This window comes from Chiloscyllium plagiosum, unplaced genomic scaffold, assembly GCF_037043375.1.
Source record: "Chiloscyllium plagiosum isolate Xiang-an unplaced genomic scaffold, Cpla_swu_hap1 HiC_scaffold_38, whole genome shotgun sequence".
Classification (NCBI taxonomy): domain Eukaryota; kingdom Metazoa; phylum Chordata; class Chondrichthyes; order Orectolobiformes; family Hemiscylliidae; genus Chiloscyllium; species Chiloscyllium plagiosum.
In genome coordinates, this window is record NW_028270176.1 from 59,404,302 (window position 1) to 59,425,618 (window position 21,317).

Here is a 21,317-nt window from a genome sequence, read left to right on the forward strand (position 1 = left end):
TTTTCGTGGAAGGATCTGAAGGCGGTAACTACACTCTCCAACAGAATGGCATATGATCAGAACCAGGTTGGAGAAAAACTTAACAACGCTTTGCACTGTAATTAAATTGAATTGCATTACATTTCACGACCAGAGCAGATTTGTTCAAGCAAATTCGAAGGCAGGTTTGCAGATGGGAAAGCATGCAAGAAAGCTCAGCTCTTGTCCATGTAAAAGGCTGCAGTTGAAGAACAAAGCAGTTTCTGCCTAGTTTTGAACTGGGGACCTTTCGCGTGTGAGGCGAACGTGATGACCATTACACTACAGAAACAAGCCGGAATCGCTAGTGCTGCGACTCCGTGGCGTCCAACACTGAAAGTTGAATCCGTTCTACGTTTCACCTTTTTGTTTCCAATAGCTCGTTGTTGTCCAGCGTAATTGACATCTTGAAATCGTAAAAAAAAGACACGTTAAATTGATGACAAAATATAGACAAAGCTGTCGTCGATGTTTGTACCGTAGGGCGAGGTGGAATAGGCTGGGACGACTTTCCCTGCAGCGTAACAGCTGCGACATGACCTTATGGAAGGGTGGTTAACTGAGTTTTACCCAAGTTGGTGTGAGTTGAAAACTCGAGAGCATAGCTTTAAGGTGAGTGGGCTGAAAGTGACAAAGGACCTGAGGCACATTTCCCACAAAGAAGGTTGTGCGTGGTTGGAATGATCTACCAGAGGAAGTGGAGGAGGCTATTACACTCAGAAAATTGCAAAGGTAATCGGGTGAGTTTCTGGATATGATGCGTTTAGAGGGATTGGGGCCAAATGCTGGGGAACGGGACTTGTTTAATTTTGGCGATGTGGTGAGCATGGACGAGGTCCACCGAAGTATCTTTTTCCACGATGTACCCCAATTACGTCATGTTGCTTCCACCGGCTTTAAAGGATTACTTTTTAGCCGAGTTTGCCATCGCAGTCTGTGGCACAAACATTTAGTCTGTTCGACTGCTCACGGGAAAGGTAGTATTGTGAAACACTGCAGAAACGAACGACTTCCTTACTTTAGCTCCGACTGACCATACTCTGCGAAATTTTCCCAGATCATCTGCTGAGAATTTTTGCTGCTGGAAGTTACCTCAGAAACCCTGTTAAATCGAAATGTATTGAGCGAATCGCAAAACAGAAAGCATTTAACACGGAACACAAACAAACTGGCATACCTCATGCATTTTCAGACACAGAGATGCATGAATGCTAAATGTGATACAGTCCGAGGGCATGAGTCATAAAGTAATCTCACAACTAACAACAGGGCATTTCCAAACGACTCTTTCAAACATACTGCAGCCTTAGTGCACCACCACTTTCCAGACAATGCTGAAAAGAGAGAAAGAAAGAACATAATAAGAATTGGCAGTAAAAAGTGAATTTCACCAATCACAGTCTCGATTAGATTACCTTTCCCTTCTGATGTTTCCAGGACGGAAATGGGAGAAATTCAATTATGTATGACATCGAAATTCATTGGAACGATTTTCCCATTAGCTAGAAACCCAAATAACAACGAGTAGAGTCACCGTAGGACTTCGTTTCACAACAGCGATGAAATTACAGTCTCCATTCGGTTCCAGTAAAAAGCTCAACTTGCCTGGGATGGCAGAACTGTTTGCGATTTTCCGAGCGGGAGGCGAACACGATCATGACAGTAGAGACATTTTGAAATATTTGGCAGTATCCCACCCCACAGTTAGTTCCCTGGGAAGCAAACCCATTTTACTTTTGTTTTCAACATCAATATACATTGGGCACCGAAACAGCATTTTAACAATGCTGCAGCGTTGGAGCCGATCAGCAGAAATGGCAGTGGTGGGATTCGAATCCGCGCCCCTTTCGAGACTGGAACCTGGATCCAGCGCCTTAGACCGCTCGGCCACACTACCAGCCGGCCACGCACCCTCATTTTGTTGTATTTCCAATTGTGCTCCTGCATAACAACAGATGCAAAGTCACATGATAAGGGTTCCATGATTCCTCTCGGACTCGCACAGCTGCTGGGATGTCCTCTCGGACTCGCACAGCTACAATGTCAATTTCGCAGCAGATATTGATAGCCCATCAATCCAGACAAAAATCAATGGTAAACTGAGTCTATCTTCTCAGACTCTTTTCAGCTACAAATGTATCTGTGAGTGCTTGAGAATATGGGTTCGCTTATGATTTGGTCAAATAACCATGAGCTGCTTGACATTACTGCAATTTCGAATCTCGCTTTGCTAAATGATTTCACCCATTGCTCGAAACAGGACGACTTTCACGTTTACACGGAACACGAAACACACCGGACTACAGGGATAATGCACAAACCTGAGCAGGCCGTAATCCACATCATACCGTGCAGCATAGTTTCAGTCACTGTGTCTGGTTTTTTTTTCAGAATAAGATTCCCAAAGAATGTTCTCCACCCTAAAACCAGAGGTAACATTACAATCCGAGAACGACAGATCACATTGTGAGAATGCTCTGACCTCGGAGTCAGTTCTAGAAGCCACTTTCCTTGCCTTTTACCTTAACCGTGCAATGTGCTGCAGAGATGTTCACACCTGGACATGAGCCACATGGATACCAACTGCGTTGGAAATCTATGTGGGAATCGACGACAAGCGACTCAATAAATTTTGTCAAATTCCATGGTGCTTTTTAGAAATGCAGTTTCTGTTCACCTCAATCAAAACGGCAGTTTCAGAACATATTAACAGAAGTCAAAAGGTAATTACCTCACCCCACCCTCACTCCGGAAGAGGTGCTAACTGCCCTTGAGTGCTTTTTGTTCTCGATGTGAAGAGCTTTCACGCCTGAGTCACCTACACGTCTCTGGTTGCTGAGTGAATCACAAAGAAGGAATTTCACCAGAGCTGCAACTGCCTCACTTCTCCACTCGCCCTCCCCGTTTACATTTTCCTGCTCGTCAGTGATTTAAAGAAAACCAAATGGATGCGATGTCATTCTGTAGCCTCTCTGTCGATTCCTCCGTTTCAGTTCCAACATGACTTAGATCTCGGGGCGGACCTTAATACTAGCGACGCCATGAATGCGCAAGTCGAAAGGTTCCTCTGAGAGTGCAATTTCTTTCATTGCTGTTGCTGATTGAATGAGCCACTAACGTGCGAATTGCTCCAAAACATGATTCAGGATATCTGGTGCCAATTCTCGCACGTTGAATCACGATTGACAGCTTCCAAATGAGGTCTTTCTGAGACGACCTTGGGGGACATTTGACAGACAGACAAGTTCAGGAATTCGTGGTTCGCTGTGACACCAGAGCATCTGCTTCTTTCCTGTCTTTGAACCGAGCCGCCTGCGCAAGGAAGGCAAATGCGGTACTGCTTTTCGTGGAAGGATCTGAAGGCGGTAACTACACTCTCCAACAGAATGGCATATGATCAGAACCAGGTTGGAGAAAAACTTAACAACGCTTTGCACTGTAATTAAATGGAATTGCATTACATTTCACGACCAGAGCAGATTTGTTCAAGCAAATTCGAAGGCAGGTTTGCAGATGGGAAAGCATGCAAGAAAGCTCAGCTCTTGTCCATGTAAAAGGCTGCAGTTGAAGAACAAAGCAGTTTCTGCCTAGTTTCGAACTGGGGACCTTTCGCGTGTGAGGCGAACGTGATGACCACTACACTACAGAAACAAGCCGGAATCGGCAGTGCTGCGACTCAGTGGCGTCCAACACTGAAAGTTGAATCCGTTCTACGTTTCACCTTTTTGTTTCCAATAGCTCGTTGTTGTCCAGCGTAATTGACATCTTGAAAACGTAAAAAAAAAGACACGTTAAATTGATGACAAAATATAGACAAAGCTGTCGTCGATGTTTGTACCGTAGGGCGAGGTGGAATAGGCTGGGACGACTTTCCCTGCAGCGTAACAGCTGCGACATGACCTTATGGAAGGGTGGTTAACTGAGTTTTACCCAAGTTGGTGTGAGTTGAAAACTCGTGAGCATAGCTTTAAGGTGAGTGGGCTGAAAGTGACAACGGACCTGAGGCACATTTCCCACAAAGAAGGTTGTGCGTGGTTGGAATGATCTACCAGAGGAAGTGGAGGAGGCTATTACACTCAGAAAATTGCAAAGGTAATCGGGTGAGTTTCTGGATATGATGCGTTTAGAGGGATTGGGGCCAAATGCTGGGGAACGGGACTTGTTTAATTTTGGCGATGTGGTGAGCATGGACGAGGTCCACCGAAGTATCTTTTTCCACGATGTACCCCAATTACGTCATGTTGCTTCCACCGGCTTTAAAGGATTACTTTTTAGCCGAGTTTGCCATCGCAGTCTGTGGCACAAACATTTAGTCTGCTCACGGGAAAGGTAGTATTGTGAAACACTGCAGAAACGAACGACTTCCTTACTTTAGCTCCGACTGACCATACTCTGCGAAATTTTCCCAGATCATCTGCTGAGAATTTTTGCTGCTGGAAGTTACCTCAGAAACCCTGTAAAATCGAAATGTATTGAGCGAATCGCAAAGCAGAAAGCATTTAACACGGAACACAAACAAACTGGCATACCTCATGCATTTTCAGACACAGAGATGTATGAATGCTAAATGTGTTACAGTCCGAGGGCATGAGTCATAAAGTAATCTCACAACTAACAACAGGGCATTTCCAAACGACTCTTTCAAACATACTGCAGCCTTAGTGCACCACCACTTTCCAGACAATGCTGAAAAGAGAGAAAGAAAGAACATAATAAGAATTGGCAGTAAAAAGTGAATTTCACCAATCACAGTCTCGATTAGATTACCTTTCCCTTCCGATGTTTCCAGGACGGAAATGGGAGAAATTCAATTATGTATGATATCAAAATTCATTGGAACGATTTTCCCATTAGCTAGAAACCCAAATAACAACGAGTAGAGTCACCGTAGGACTTCGTTTCACAACAGCGATGAAATAACAGTCTCCATTCGGTTCCAGTAAAAAGCTCAACTTGCCTGGGATGGCAGAACTGTTTGCGATTTTCCGAGCGGGAGGCGAACACGATCATGACAGTCGAGACATTTTGAAATATTTGGCAGTATCCCACAACACAGTTAGTTCCCTGGGAAGCAAACCCATTTTACTTTTGTTTTCAACATCAATATACAGTGGGCACCGAAACAGCATTTTAACAATGCTGCAGCGTTGGAGCTGATCAGCAGAAATGGCAGTGGTGGAATTCGAACCCGCGCCCCTTTCGAGACTGGAACCTGGATCCAGCGCCTTAGACCGCTCGGCCACACTACCAGCCGGCCACGCCCCCTCATTTTGTTGTATTTCTAACTGTGCTCCAGCATAACAACAGATGCAAAGTCACATGATAAGGGTTCCATGATTCCTCTCGGACTCGCACAGCTGCTGGGATGTCCTCTGGACTTGCACAGCTACAATGTCAATTTCGCAGCAGATATTGATAGCCCATCAATCCAGACAAAAATCAATGGTAAACTGAGTCTATCTTCTCAGACTCTTTTCAGCTACAAATGTATCTGTGAGTGCTTGAGAATATGGGTTCGCTTATGATTTGGTCAAATAACCATGAGCTGCTTGACATTACTGCAATTTCGAATCTCGCTTTGCTAAATGATTTCACCCATTGCTCGAAACAGGACGACTTTCACGTTTACACGGAACACGAAACACACCGGACTACAGGGATAATGCACAAACCTGAGCAGGCCGTAATCCACATCATACCGTGCAGCATAGTTTCAGTCACTGTGTCTGGTTTTTTTTTTTCAGAATAAGATTCCCAAAGAATGTTCTCCACCCTAAAACCAGAGGTAACATTACAATCCGAGAACGACAGATCACATTGTGAGAATGCTCTGACCTCGGAGACAGTTCTAGAAGCCACTTTCCTTGCCTTTTACCTTAACCGTGCAATGTGCTGCAGAGATGTTCACACCTGGACATGAGCCACATGGATACCAACTGCGTTGGAAATCTATGTGGGAATCGACGACAAGCGACTCAATAAATTTTGTTAAATTCCATGGTGCTTTTTAGAAATGCAGTTTCTGTTCACCTCAATCAAAACGGCAGTTTCTGAACATATTAACAGAAGTCAAAAGGTAATTACCTCACCCCACCCTCACTTCGGAAGAGGTGCTAACTGCCCTTGAGTGCTTTTTGTTTTCGATGTGAAGAGCTTTCACGCCTGAGTAACCTACACGTCTCTGGTTGCTGAGTGAATCACAAAGAAGGAATTTCACCAGAGCTGCAACTGCCTCACTTCTCCACTCGCCCTTCCCGTTTACATTTTCCTGCTCGTCAGTGATTTAAAGAAAACCAAATGGATGCGATGTCATTCTGTAGCCTCTCTGTCGATTCCTCCGTTTCAGTTCCAACATGACTTAGATCTCGGGGCGGACCTTAATACTAGCGACGCCATGAATGCGCAAGTCGAAAGGTTCCTCTGAGAGTGCAATTTCTTTCATTGCTGTTGCTGATTGAATGAGCCACTAACGTGCGAATTGCTCCAAAACATGATTCAGGATATCTGGTGCCAATTCTCGCACGTTGAATCACGATTGACAGCTTCCAAATGAGGTCTTTCTGAGACGACCTTGGGGGACATTTGACAGACAGACAAGTTCAGGAATTCGTGGTGCGCTGTGACACCATAGCATCTGCTTCTTTCCTGTCTTTGAACCGAGCCGCCTGCGCAAGGAAGGCAAATGCGGTACTGCTTTTCGTGGAAGGATTTGAAGGCGGTAACTACACTCTCCAACAGAATGGCATATGATCAGAACCAGGTTGGAGAAAAACTTAACAACGCTTTGCACTGTAATTAAATGGAATTGCATTACATTTCACGACCAGAGCAGATTTGTTCAAGCAAATTCGAAGGCAGGTTTGCAGATGGGAAAGCATGCAAGAAAGCTCAGCTCTTGTCCATGTAAAAGGCTGCAGTTGAAGAACAACGCAGTTTCTGCCAAGTTTCGAACTGGGGAATTTCGCGTGTGATGACCACTACACTACAGAAACAAGCCGGAATCGGCAGTGCTGCGACTCAGTGGCGTCCAACACTGAAAGTTGAATCCGTTCTACGTTTCACCTTTTTGTTTCCAATAGCTCGTTGTTGTCCAGCGTAATTGACATTTTGAAAACGTAAAAAAAAAGACACGTTAAATTGATGACAAAATATCGACAAAGCTGTCGTCGATGTTTGTACCGTAGGGCGAGGTGGAATAGGCTGGGACGACTTTCCCTGCAGCGTAACAGCTGCGACATGACCTTATGGAAGGGTGGTTAACTGAGTTTTACCGAAGTTGGTGTGAGTTGAAAACTCGAGAGCATAGCTTTAAGGTGAGTGGGCTGAAAGTGACAAAGGACCTGAGGCACATTTCCCACAAAGAAGGTTGTGCGTGGTTGGAATGATCTACCAGAGGAAGTGGAGGAGGCTATTACACTCAGAAAATTGCAAAGGTAATCGGGTGAGTTTCTGGATATGATGCGTTTAGAGGGATTGGGGCCAAATGTTGGGGAACGGGACTTGTTTAATTTTGGCTATGTGGTGAGCATGGACGAGGTCCACCGAAGTATCTTTTTCCACGATGTACCCCAATTACGTCATGTTGCTTCCACCGGCTTTAAAGGATTACTTTTTAGCCGAGTTTGCCATCGCAGTCTGTGGCACAAACATTTAGTCTGTTCGACTGCTCACGGGAAACGTAGTATTGTGAAACACTGCAGAAACGAACGACTTCCTTACTTTAGCTCCGACTGACCATACTCTGCGAAATTTTCCCAGATCATCTGCTGAGAATTTTTGCTGCTGGAAGTTACCTCAGAAACCCTGTTAAATCGAAATGTATTGAGCGAATCGCAAAACAGAAAGCATTTAACACGGAACACAAACAAACTGGCATACCTCATGCATTTTCAGACACAGAGATGCATGAATGCTAAATGTGATACAGTCCGAGGGCATGAGTCATAAAGTAATCTCACAACTAACAACAGGGCATTTCCAAACGACTCTTTCAAACATACTGCAGCCTTAGTGCACCACCACTTTCCAGACAATGCTGAAAAGAGAGAAAGAAAGAACATAATAAGAATTGGCAGTAAAAAGTGAATTTCACCAATCACAGTCTCGATTAGATTACCTTTCCCTTCCGATGTTTCCAGGACGGAAATGGGAGAAATTCAATTATGTATGACATCGAAATTCATTGGAACGATTTTCCCATCAGCTAGAAACCCAAATAACAACGAGTAGAGTCACCGTAGGACTTCGTTTCACAACAGCGATGAAATAACAGTCTCCATTCGGTTCCAGTAAAAAAGCTCAACTTGCCTGGGATGGCAGAACTGTTTGCGATTTTCCGAGCGGGAGGCGAACACGATCATGACAGTAGAGACATTTTGAAATATTTGGCAGTATCCCACCCCACAGTTAGTTCCCTGGGAAGCAAACCCATTTTACTTTTGTTTTCAACATCAATATTCATTGGGCACCGAAACAGCATTTTAACAATGCTGCAGCGTTGGAGCCGATCAGCAGAAATGGCAGTGGTGGGATTCGAATCCGCGCCCCTTTCGAGACTGGAACCTGGATCCAGCGCCTTAGACCGCTCGGCCACACTACCAGCCGGCCACGCCCCCTCATTTTGTTGTATTTCCAATTGTGCTCCTGCATAACAACAGATGCAAAGTCACATGATAAGGGTTCCATGATTCCTCTCGGACTCGCACAGCTGCTGGGATGTCCTCTCGGACTCGCACAGCTACAATGTCAATTTCGCAGCAGATATTGATAGCCCATCAATCCAGACAAAAATCAATGGTAAACTGAGTCTATCTTCTCAGACTCTTTTCAGCTACAAATGTATCTGTGAGTGCTTGAGAATATGGGTTCGCTTATGATTTGGTCAAATAACCATGAGCTGCTTGACATTACTGCAATTTCGAATCTCGCTTTGCGAAATGATTTCACCCATTGCTCGAAACAGGACGACTTTCACGTTTACACGGAACACGAAACACACCGGACTACAGGGATAATGCACAAACCTGAGCAGGCCGTAATCCACATCATACCGTGCAGCATAGTTTCAGTCACTGTGTCTGGTTTTTTTTTTTCAGAATAAGATTCCCAAAGAATGTTCTCCACCCTAAAACCAGAGGTAACATTACAATCCGAGAACGACAGATCACATTGTGAGAATGCTCTGACCTCGGAGACAGTTCTAGAAGCCACTTTCCTTGCCTTTTACCTTAACCGTGCAATGTGCTGCAGAGATGTTCACACCTGGACATGAGCCACATGGATACCAACTGCGTTGGAAATCTATGTGGGAATCGACGACAAGCGACTCAATAAATTTTGTTAAATTCCATGGTGCTTTTTAGAAATGCAGTTTCTGTTCACCTCAATCAAAACGGCAGTTTCTGAACATATTAACAGAAGTCAAAAGGTAATTACCTCACCCCATCCTCACTCCGGAAGAGGTGCTAACTGCCCTTGAGTGCTTTTTGTTCTCGATGTGAAGAGCTTTCACGCCTGAGTCACCTACACGTCTCTGGTTGCTGAGTGAATCACAGAGAAGGAATTTCACCAGAGCTGCAACTGCCTCACTTCTCCACTCGCCCTCCCCGTTTACATTTTCCTGCTCGTCAGTGATTTAAAGAAAACCAAATGGATGCGATGTCATTCTGTAGCCTCTCTGTCGATTCCTCCGTTTCAGTTCCAACATGACTTAGATCTCGGGGCGGACCTTAATACTAGCGACGCTATGAATGCGCAAGTCGAAAGGTTCCTCTGAGAGTGCAATTTCTTTCATTGCTGTTGCTGATTGAATGAGCCACTAACGTGCGAATTGCTCCAAAACATGATTCAGGATATCTGGTGCCAATTCTCGCACGTTGAATCACGATTGACAGCTTCCAAATGAGGTCTTTCTGAGACGACCTTGGGGGACATTTGACAGACAGACAAGTTCAGGAATTCGTGGTGCGCTGTGACACCAGAGCATCTGCTTCTTTCCTGTCTTTGAACCGAGCCGCCTGCGCAAGGAAGGCAAATGCGGTACTGCTTTTCGTGGAAGGATCTGAAGGCGGTAACTACACTCTCCAACAGAATGGCATATGATCAGAACCAGGTTGGAGAAAAACTTAACAACGCTTTGCACTGTAATTAAATTGAATTGCATTACATTTCACGACCAGAGCAGATTTGTTCAAGCAAATTCGAAGGCAGGTTTGCAGATGGGAAAGCATGCAAGAAAGCTCAGCTCTTGTCCATGTAAAAGGCTGCAGTTGAAGAACAAAGCAGTTTCTGCCTAGTTTTGAACTGGGGACCTTTCGCGTGTGAGGCGAACGTGATGACCATTACACTACAGAAACAAGCCGGAATCGCTAGTGCTGCGACTCCGTGGCGTCCAACACTGAAAGTTGAATCCGTTCTACGTTTCACCTTTTTGTTTCCAATAGCTCGTTGTTGTCCAGCGTAATTGACATCTTGAAATCGTAAAAAAAAGACACGTTAAATTGATGACAAAATATAGACAAAGCTGTCGTCGATGTTTGTACCGTAGGGCGAGGTGGAATAGGCTGGGACGACTTTCCCTGCAGCGTAACAGCTGCGACATGACCTTATGGAAGGGTGGTTAACTGAGTTTTACCCAAGTTGGTGTGAGTTGAAAACTCGAGAGCATAGCTTTAAGGTGAGTGGGCTGAAAGTGACAAAGGACCTGAGGCACATTTCCCACAAAGAAGGTTGTGCGTGGTTGGAATGATCTACCAGAGGAAGTGGAGGAGGCTATTACACTCAGAAAATTGCAAAGGTAATCGGGTGAGTTTCTGGATATGATGCGTTTAGAGGGATTGGGGCCAAATGCTGGGGAACGGGACTTGTTTAATTTTGGCGATGTGGTGAGCATGGACGAGGTCCACCGAAGTATCTTTTTCCACGATGTACCCCAATTACGTCATGTTGCTTCCACCGGCTTTAAAGGATTACTTTTTAGCCGAGTTTGCCATCGCAGTCTGTGGCACAAACATTTAGTCTGTTCGACTGCTCACGGGAAAGGTAGTATTGTGAAACACTGCAGAAACGAACGACTTCCTTACTTTAGCTCCGACTGACCATACTCTGCGAAATTTTCCCAGATCATCTGCTGAGAATTTTTGCTGCTGGAAGTTACCTCAGAAACCCTGTTAAATCGAAATGTATTGAGCGAATCGCAAAACAGAAAGCATTTAACACGGAACACAAACAAACTGGCATACCTCATGCATTTTCAGACACAGAGATGCATGAATGCTAAATGTGATACAGTCCGAGGGCATGAGTCATAAAGTAATCTCACAACTAACAACAGGGCATTTCCAAACGACTCTTTCAAACATACTGCAGCCTTAGTGCACCACCACTTTCCAGACAATGCTGAAAAGAGAGAAAGAAAGAACATAATAAGAATTGGCAGTAAAAAGTGAATTTCACCAATCACAGTCTCGATTAGATTACCTTTCCCTTCTGATGTTTCCAGGACGGAAATGGGAGAAATTCAATTATGTATGACATCGAAATTCATTGGAACGATTTTCCCATTAGCTAGAAACCCAAATAACAACGAGTAGAGTCACCGTAGGACTTCGTTTCACAACAGCGATGAAATTACAGTCTCCATTCGGTTCCAGTAAAAAGCTCAACTTGCCTGGGATGGCAGAACTGTTTGCGATTTTCCGAGCGGGAGGCGAACACGATCATGACAGTAGAGACATTTTGAAATATTTGGCAGTATCCCACCCCACAGTTAGTTCCCTGGGAAGCAAACCCATTTTACTTTTGTTTTCAACATCAATATACATTGGGCACCGAAACAGCATTTTAACAATGCTGCAGCGTTGGAGCCGATCAGCAGAAATGGCAGTGGTGGGATTCGAATCCGCGCCCCTTTCGAGACTGGAACCTGGATCCAGCGCCTTAGACCGCTCGGCCACACTACCAGCCGGCCACGCACCCTCATTTTGTTGTATTTCCAATTGTGCTCCTGCATAACAACAGATGCAAAGTCACATGATAAGGGTTCCATGATTCCTCTCGGACTCGCACAGCTGCTGGGATGTCCTCTCGGACTCGCACAGCTACAATGTCAATTTCGCAGCAGATATTGATAGCCCATCAATCCAGACAAAAATCAATGGTAAACTGAGTCTATCTTCTCAGACTCTTTTCAGCTACAAATGTATCTGTGAGTGCTTGAGAATATGGGTTCGCTTATGATTTGGTCAAATAACCATGAGCTGCTTGACATTACTGCAATTTCGAATCTCGCTTTGCTAAATGATTTCACCCATTGCTCGAAACAGGACGACTTTCACGTTTACACGGAACACGAAACACACCGGACTACAGGGATAATGCACAAACCTGAGCAGGCCGTAATCCACATCATACCGTGCAGCATAGTTTCAGTCACTGTGTCTGGTTTTTTTTTCAGAATAAGATTCCCAAAGAATGTTCTCCACCCTAAAACCAGAGGTAACATTACAATCCGAGAACGACAGATCACATTGTGAGAATGCTCTGACCTCGGAGTCAGTTCTAGAAGCCACTTTCCTTGCCTTTTACCTTAACCGTGCAATGTGCTGCAGAGATGTTCACACCTGGACATGAGCCACATGGATACCAACTGCGTTGGAAATCTATGTGGGAATCGACGACAAGCGACTCAATAAATTTTGTCAAATTCCATGGTGCTTTTTAGAAATGCAGTTTCTGTTCACCTCAATCAAAACGGCAGTTTCAGAACATATTAACAGAAGTCAAAAGGTAATTACCTCACCCCACCCTCACTCCGGAAGAGGTGCTAACTGCCCTTGAGTGCTTTTTGTTCTCGATGTGAAGAGCTTTCACGCCTGAGTCACCTACACGTCTCTGGTTGCTGAGTGAATCACAAAGAAGGAATTTCACCAGAGCTGCAACTGCCTCACTTCTCCACTCGCCCTCCCCGTTTACATTTTCCTGCTCGTCAGTGATTTAAAGAAAACCAAATGGATGCGATGTCATTCTGTAGCCTCTCTGTCGATTCCTCCGTTTCAGTTCCAACATGACTTAGATCTCGGGGCGGACCTTAATACTAGCGACGCCATGAATGCGCAAGTCGAAAGGTTCCTCTGAGAGTGCAATTTCTTTCATTGCTGTTGCTGATTGAATGAGCCACTAACGTGCGAATTGCTCCAAAACATGATTCAGGATATCTGGTGCCAATTCTCGCACGTTGAATCACGATTGACAGCTTCCAAATGAGGTCTTTCTGAGACGACCTTGGGGGACATTTGACAGACAGACAAGTTCAGGAATTCGTGGTTCGCTGTGACACCAGAGCATCTGCTTCTTTCCTGTCTTTGAACCGAGCCGCCTGCGCAAGGAAGGCAAATGCGGTACTGCTTTTCGTGGAAGGATCTGAAGGCGGTAACTACACTCTCCAACAGAATGGCATATGATCAGAACCAGGTTGGAGAAAAACTTAACAACGCTTTGCACTGTAATTAAATGGAATTGCATTACATTTCACGACCAGAGCAGATTTGTTCAAGCAAATTCGAAGGCAGGTTTGCAGATGGGAAAGCATGCAAGAAAGCTCAGCTCTTGTCCATGTAAAAGGCTGCAGTTGAAGAACAAAGCAGTTTCTGCCTAGTTTCGAACTGGGGACCTTTCGCGTGTGAGGCGAACGTGATGACCACTACACTACAGAAACAAGCCGGAATCGGCAGTGCTGCGACTCAGTGGCGTCCAACACTGAAAGTTGAATCCGTTCTACGTTTCACCTTTTTGTTTCCAATAGCTCGTTGTTGTCCAGCGTAATTGACATCTTGAAAACGTAAAAAAAAAGACACGTTAAATTGATGACAAAATATAGACAAAGCTGTCGTCGATGTTTGTACCGTAGGGCGAGGTGGAATAGGCTGGGACGACTTTCCCTGCAGCGTAACAGCTGCGACATGACCTTATGGAAGGGTGGTTAACTGAGTTTTACCCAAGTTGGTGTGAGTTGAAAACTCGTGAGCATAGCTTTAAGGTGAGTGGGCTGAAAGTGACAACGGACCTGAGGCACATTTCCCACAAAGAAGGTTGTGCGTGGTTGGAATGATCTACCAGAGGAAGTGGAGGAGGCTATTACACTCAGAAAATTGCAAAGGTAATCGGGTGAGTTTCTGGATATGATGCGTTTAGAGGGATTGGGGCCAAATGCTGGGGAACGGGACTTGTTTAATTTTGGCGATGTGGTGAGCATGGACGAGGTCCACCGAAGTATCTTTTTCCACGATGTACCCCAATTACGTCATGTTGCTTCCACCGGCTTTAAAGGATTACTTTTTAGCCGAGTTTGCCATCGCAGTCTGTGGCACAAACATTTAGTCTGCTCACGGGAAAGGTAGTATTGTGAAACACTGCAGAAACGAACGACTTCCTTACTTTAGCTCCGACTGACCATACTCTGCGAAATTTTCCCAGATCATCTGCTGAGAATTTTTGCTGCTGGAAGTTACCTCAGAAACCCTGTTAAATCGAAATGTATTGAGCGAATCGCAAAACAGAAAGCATTTAACACGGAACACAAACAAACTGGCATACCTCATGCATTTTCAGACACAGAGATGCATGAATGCTAAATGTGATACAGTCCGAGGGCATGAGTCATAAAGTAATCTCACAACTAACAACAGGGCATTTCCAAACGACTCTTTCAAACATACTGCAGCCTTAGTGCACCACCACTTTCCAGACAATGCTGAAAAGAGAGAAAGAAAGAACATAATAAGAATTGGCAGTAAAAAGTGAATTTCACCAATCACAGTCTCGATTAGATTACCTTTCCTTTCCGATGTTTCCAGGACGGAAATGGGAGAAATTCAATTATGTATGACATCGAAATTCATTGGAACGATTTTCCCATTAGCTAGAAACCCAAATAACAACGAGTAGAGTCACCGTAGGACTTCGTTTCACAACAGCGATGAAATAACAGTCTCCATTCGGTTCCAGTAAAAAGCTCAACTTGCCTGGGATGGCAGAACTGTTTGCGATTTTCCGAGCGGGAGGCGAACACGATCATGACAGTAGAGACATTTTGAAATATTTGGCAGTATCCCACACCACAGTTAGTTCCCTGGGAAGCAAACCCATTTTACTTTTGTTTTCAACATCAATATACAGTGGGCACCGAAACAGCATTTTAACAATGCTGCAGCGTTGGAGCTGATCAGCAGAAATGGCAGTGGTGGGATTCGAACCCGCGCCCCTTTCGAGACTGGAACCTGGATCCAGCGCCTTAGACCGCTCGGCCACACTACCAGCCGGCCACGCCCCCTCATTTTGTTGTATTTCCAATTGTGCTCCTGCATAACAACAGATGCAAAGTCACATGATAAGGGTTCCATGATTCCTCTCGGTCTCGCACAGCTGCTGGGATGTCCTCTCGGACTCGCACAGCTACAATGTCAATTTCGCAGCAGATATTGATAGCCCATCAATCCAGACAAAAATCAATGGTAAACTGAGTCTATGTTCTCAGACTCTTTTCAGCTACAAGTGTATCTGTGAGTGCTTGAGAATATGGGTTCGCTTATGATTTGGTCAAATAACCATGAGCTGCTTGACATTACTGCAATTTCGAATCTCGCTTTGCTAAATGATTTCACCCATTGCTCGAAACAGGAGGACTTTCACGTTTACACGGAACACGAAACACACCGGACTACAGGGATAATGCACAAACCTGAGCAGGCCGTAATCCACATCATACCGTGCAGCATAGTTTCAGTCACTGTGTCTGGTTTTTTTTTTTTTCAGAATAAGATTCCCAAAGAATGTTCTCCACCCTAAAACCAGAGGTGACATTACAATCCGAGAACGACAGATCACATTGTGAGAATGCTCTGACCTCGGAGTCAGTTCTAGAAGCCACTTTCCTTGCCTTTTACCTTAACCGTGCAATGTGCTGCAGAGATGTTCACACCTGGACATGAGCCACATGGATACCAACTGCGTTGGAAATCTATGTGGGAATCGACGACAAGCGACTCAATAAATTTTGTCAAATTCCATGGTGCTTTTTAGAAATGCAGTTTCTGTTCACCTCAATCAAAACGGCAGTTTCAGAACATATTAACAGAAGTCAAAAGGTAATTACCTCACCCCACCCTCACTCCGGAAGAGGTGCTAACTGCCCTTGAGTGCTTTTTGTTCTCGATGTGAAGAGCTTTCACGCCTGAGTCACCTACACGTCTCTGGTTGCTGAGTGAATCACAAAGAAGGAATTTCACCAGAGCTGCAACTGCCTCACTTCTCCACTCGCCCTCCCCGTTTACATTTTCCTGCTCGTCAGTGATTTAAAGAAAACCAAATGGATGCGATGTAATTCTGTAGCCTCTCTGTCGATTCCTCCGTTTCAGTTCCAACATGACTTAGATCTCGGGGCGGACCTTAATACTAGCGACGCTATGAATGCGCAAGTCGAAAGGTTCCTCTGAGAGTGCAATTTCTTTCATTGCTGTTGCTGATTGAATGAGCCACTAACGTGCGAATTGCTCCAAAACATGATTCAGGATATCTGGTGCCAATTCTCGCACGTTGAATCACGATTGACAGCTTCCAAATGAGGTCTTTCTGAGACGACCTTGGGGGACATTTGACAGACAGACAAGTTCAGGAATTCGTGGTTCGCTGTGACACCAGAGCATCTGCTTCTTTCCTGTCTTTGAACCGAGCCGCCTGCGCAAGGAAGGCAAATGCGGTACTGCTTTTCGTGGAAGGATCTGAAGGCGGTAACTACACTCTCCAACAGAATGGCATATGATCAGAACCAGGTTGGAGAAAAACTTAACAACGCTTTGCACTGTAATTAAATGGAATTGCATTACATTTCACGACCAGAGCAGATTTGTTCAAGCAAATTCGAAGGCAGGTTTGCAGATGGGAAAGCATGCAAGAAAGCTCAGCTCTTGTCCATGTAAAAGGCTGCAGTTGAAGAACAAAGCAGTTTCTGCCTAGTTTCGAACTGGGGACCTTTCGCGTGTGAGGCGAACGTGATGACCACTACACTACAGAAACAAGCCGGAATCGGCAGTGCTGCGACTCAGTGGCGTCCAACACTGAAAGTTGAATCCGTTCTACGTTTCACCTTTTTGTTTCCAATAGCTCGTTGTTGTCCAGCGTAATTGACATCTTGAAAACGTAAAAAAAAAGACACGTTAAATTGATGACAAAATATAGACAAAGCTGTCGTCGATGTTTGTACCGTAGGGCGAGGTGGAATAGGCTGGGACGACTTTCCCTGCAGCGTAACAGCTGCGACATGACCTTATGGAAGGGTGGTTAACTGAGTTTTTCCCAAGTTTGTGTGAGTTGAAAACTCGAGAGCATAGCTTTAAGGTGAGTGGGCTGAAAGTGACAAAGGACCTGAGGCACATTTCCCACAAAGAAGGTTGTGCGTGGTTGGAATGATCTACCAGAGGAAGTGGAGGAGGCTATTACACTCAGAAAATTGCAAAGGTAATCGGGTGAGTTTCTGGATATGATGCGTTTAGAGGGATTGGGGCCAAATGCTGGGGAACGGGACTTGTTTAATTTTGGCGATGTGGTGAGCATGGACGAGGTCCACCGAAGTATCTTTTTCCACGATGTACCCCAATTACGTCATGTTGCTTCCACCGGCTTTAAAGGATTACTTTTTAGCCGAGTTTGCCATCGCAGTCTGTGGCACAAACATTTAGTCTGTTCGACTGCTCACGGGAAAGGTAGTATTGTGAAACACTGCAGAAACGAACGACTTCCTTACTTTAGCTCCGACTGACCATACTCTGCGAAATTTTCCCAGATCATCTGCTGAGAATTTTTGCTGCTGGAAGTTACCTCAGAAACCCTGTTAAATCGAAATGTATTGAGCGAATCGCAAAACAGAAAGCATTTAACACGGAACACAAACAAACTGGCATACCTCATGCATTTTCAGACACAGAGATGCATGAATGCTAAATGTGATACAGTCCGAGGGCATGAGTCATAAAGTAATCTCACAACTAACAACAGGGCATTTCCAAACGACTCTTTCAAACATACTGCAGCCTTAGTGCACCACCACTTTCCAGACAATGCTGAAAAGAGAGAAAGAAAGAACATAATAAGAATTGGCAGTAAAAAGTGAATTTCACCAATCACAGTCTCGATTAGATTACCTTTCCCTTCTGATGTTTCCAGGACGGAAATGGGAGAAATTCAATTATGTATGACATCGAAATTCATTGGAACGATTTTCCCATTAGCTAGAAACCCAAATAACAACGAGTAGAGTCACCGTAGGACTTCGTTTCACAACAGCGATGAAATTACAGTCTCCATTCGGTTCCAGTAAAAAGCTCAACTTGCCTGGGATGGCAGAACTGTTTGCGATTTTCCGAGCGGGAGGCGAACACGATCATGACAGTAGAGACATTTTGAAATATTTGGCAGTATCCCACCCCACAGTTAGTTCCCTGGGAAGCAAACCCATTTTACTTTTGTTTTCAACATCAATATACATTGGGCACCGAAACAGCATTTTAACAATGCTGCAGCGTTGGAGCCGATCAGCAGAAATGGCAGTGGTGGGATTCGAACCCGCGCCCCTTTCGAGACTGGAACCTGGATCCAGCGCCTTAGACCGCTCGGCCACACTACCAGCCGGCCACGCCCCCTCATTTTGTTGTATTTCCAATTGTGCTCCTGCATAACAACAGATGCAAAGTCACATGATAAGGGTTCCATGATTCCTCTCGGTCTCGCACAGCTGCTGGGATGTCCTCTCGGACTCGCACAGCTACAATGTCAATTTCGCAGCAGATATTGATAGCCCATCAATCCAGACAAAAATCAATGGTAAACTGAGTCTATGTTCTCAGACTCTTTTCAGCTACAAGTGTATCTGTGAGTGCTTGAGAATATGGGTTCGCTTATGATTTGGTCAAATAACCATGAGCTGCTTGACATTACTGCAATTTCGAATCTCGCTTTGCTAAATGATTTCACCCATTGCTCGAAACAGGAGGACTTTCACGTTTACACGGAACACGAAACACACCGGACTACAGGGATAATGCACAAACCTGAGCAGGCCGTAATCCACATCATACCGTGCAGCATAGTTTCAGTCACTGTGTCTGGTTTTTTTTTTTTTCAGAATAAGATTCCCAAAGAATGTTCTCCACCCTAAAACCAGAGGTGACATTACAATCCGAGAACGACAGATCACATTGTGAGAATGCTCTGACCTCGGAGTCAGTTCTAGAAGCCACTTTCCTTGCCTTTTACCTTAACCGTGCAATGTGCTGCAGAGATGTTCACACCTGGACATGAGCCACATGGATACCAACTGCGTTGGAAATCTATGTGGGAATCGACGACAAGCGACTCAATAAATTTTGTCAAATTCCATGGTGCTTTTTAGAAATGCAGTTTCTGTTCACCTCAATCAAAACGGCAGTTTCAGAACATATTAACAGAAGTCAAAAGGTAATTACCTCACCCCACCCTCACTCCGGAAGAGGTGCTAACTGCCCTTGAGTGCTTTTTGTTCTCGATGTGAAGAGCTTTCACGCCTGAGTCACCTACACGTCTCTGGTTGCTGAGTGAATCACAAAGAAGGAATTTCACCAGAGCTGCAACTGCCTCACTTCTCCACTCGCCCTCCCCGTTTACATTTTCCTGCTCGTCAGTGATTTAAAGAAAACCAAATGGATGCGATGTAATTCTGTAGCCTCTCTGTCGATTCCTCCGTTTCAGTTCCAACATGACTTAGATCTCGGGGCGGACCTTAATACTAGCGACGCTATGAATGCGCAAGTCGAAAGGTTCCTCTGAGAGTGCAATTTCTTTCATTGCTGTTGCTGATTGAATGAGCCACTAACGTGCGAATTGCTCCAAAACATGATTCAGGATATCTGGTGCCAATTCTCGCACGTTGAATCACGATTGACAGCTTCCAAATGAGGTCTTTCTGAGACGACCTTGGGGGACATTTGACAGACAGACAAGTTCAGGAATTCGTGGTTCGCTGTGACACCAGAGCATCTGCTTCTTTCCTGTCTTTGAACCGAGCCGCCTGCGCAAGGAAGGCAAATGCGGTACTGCTTTTCGTGGAAGGATCTGAAGGCGGTAACTACACTCTCCAACAGAATGGCATATGATCAGAACCAGGTTGGAGAAAAACTTAACAACGCTTTGCACTGTAATTAAATGGAATTGCATTACATTTCACGACCAGAGCAGATTTGTTCAAGCAAATTCGAAGGCAGGTTTGCAGATGGGAAAGCATGCAAGAAAGCTCAGCTCTTGTCCATGTAAAAGGCTGCAGTTGAAGAACAAAGCAGTTTCTGCCTAGTTTCGAACTGGGGACCTTTCGCGTGTGAGGCGAACGTGATGACCACTACACTACAGAAACAAGCCGGAATCGGCAGTGCTGCGACTCAGTGGCGTCCAACACTGAAAGTTGAATCCGTTCTACGTTTCACCTTTTTGTTTCCAATAGCTCGTTGTTGTCCAGCGTAATTGACATCTTGAAAACGTAAAAAAAAAGACACGTTAAATTGATGACAAAATATAGACAAAGCTGTCGTCGATGTTTGTACCGTAGGGCGAGGTGGAATAGGCTGGGACGACTTTCCCTGCAGCGTAACAGCTGCGACATGACCTTATGGAAGGGTGGTTAACTGAGTTTTTCCCAAGTTTGTGTGAGTTGAAAACTCGAGAGCATAGCTTTAAGGTGAGTGGGCTGAAAGTGACAAAGGACCTGAGGCACATTTCCCACAAAGAAGGTTGTGCGTGGTTGGAATGATCTACCAGAGGAAGTGGAGGAGGCTATTACACTCAGAAAATTGCAAAGGTAATCGGGTGAGTTTCTGGATATGATGCGTTTAGAGGGATTGGGGCCAAATGCTGGGGAACGGGACTTGTTTAATTTTGGCGATGTGGTGAGCATGGACGAGGTCCACCGAAGTATCTTTTTCCACGATGTACCCCAATTACGTCATGTTGCTTCCACCGGCTTTAAAGGATTACTTTTTAGCCGAGTTTGCCATCGCAGTCTGTGGCACAAACATTTAGTCTGTTCGACTGCTCACGGGAAAGGTAGTATTGTGAAACACTGCAGAAACGAACGACTTCCTTACTTTAGCTCCGACTGACCATACTCTGCGAAATTTTCCCAGATCATCTGCTGAGAATTTTTGCTGCTGGAAGTTACCTCAGAAACCCTGTTAAATCGAAATGTATTGAGCGAATCGCAAAACAGAAAGCATTTAACACGG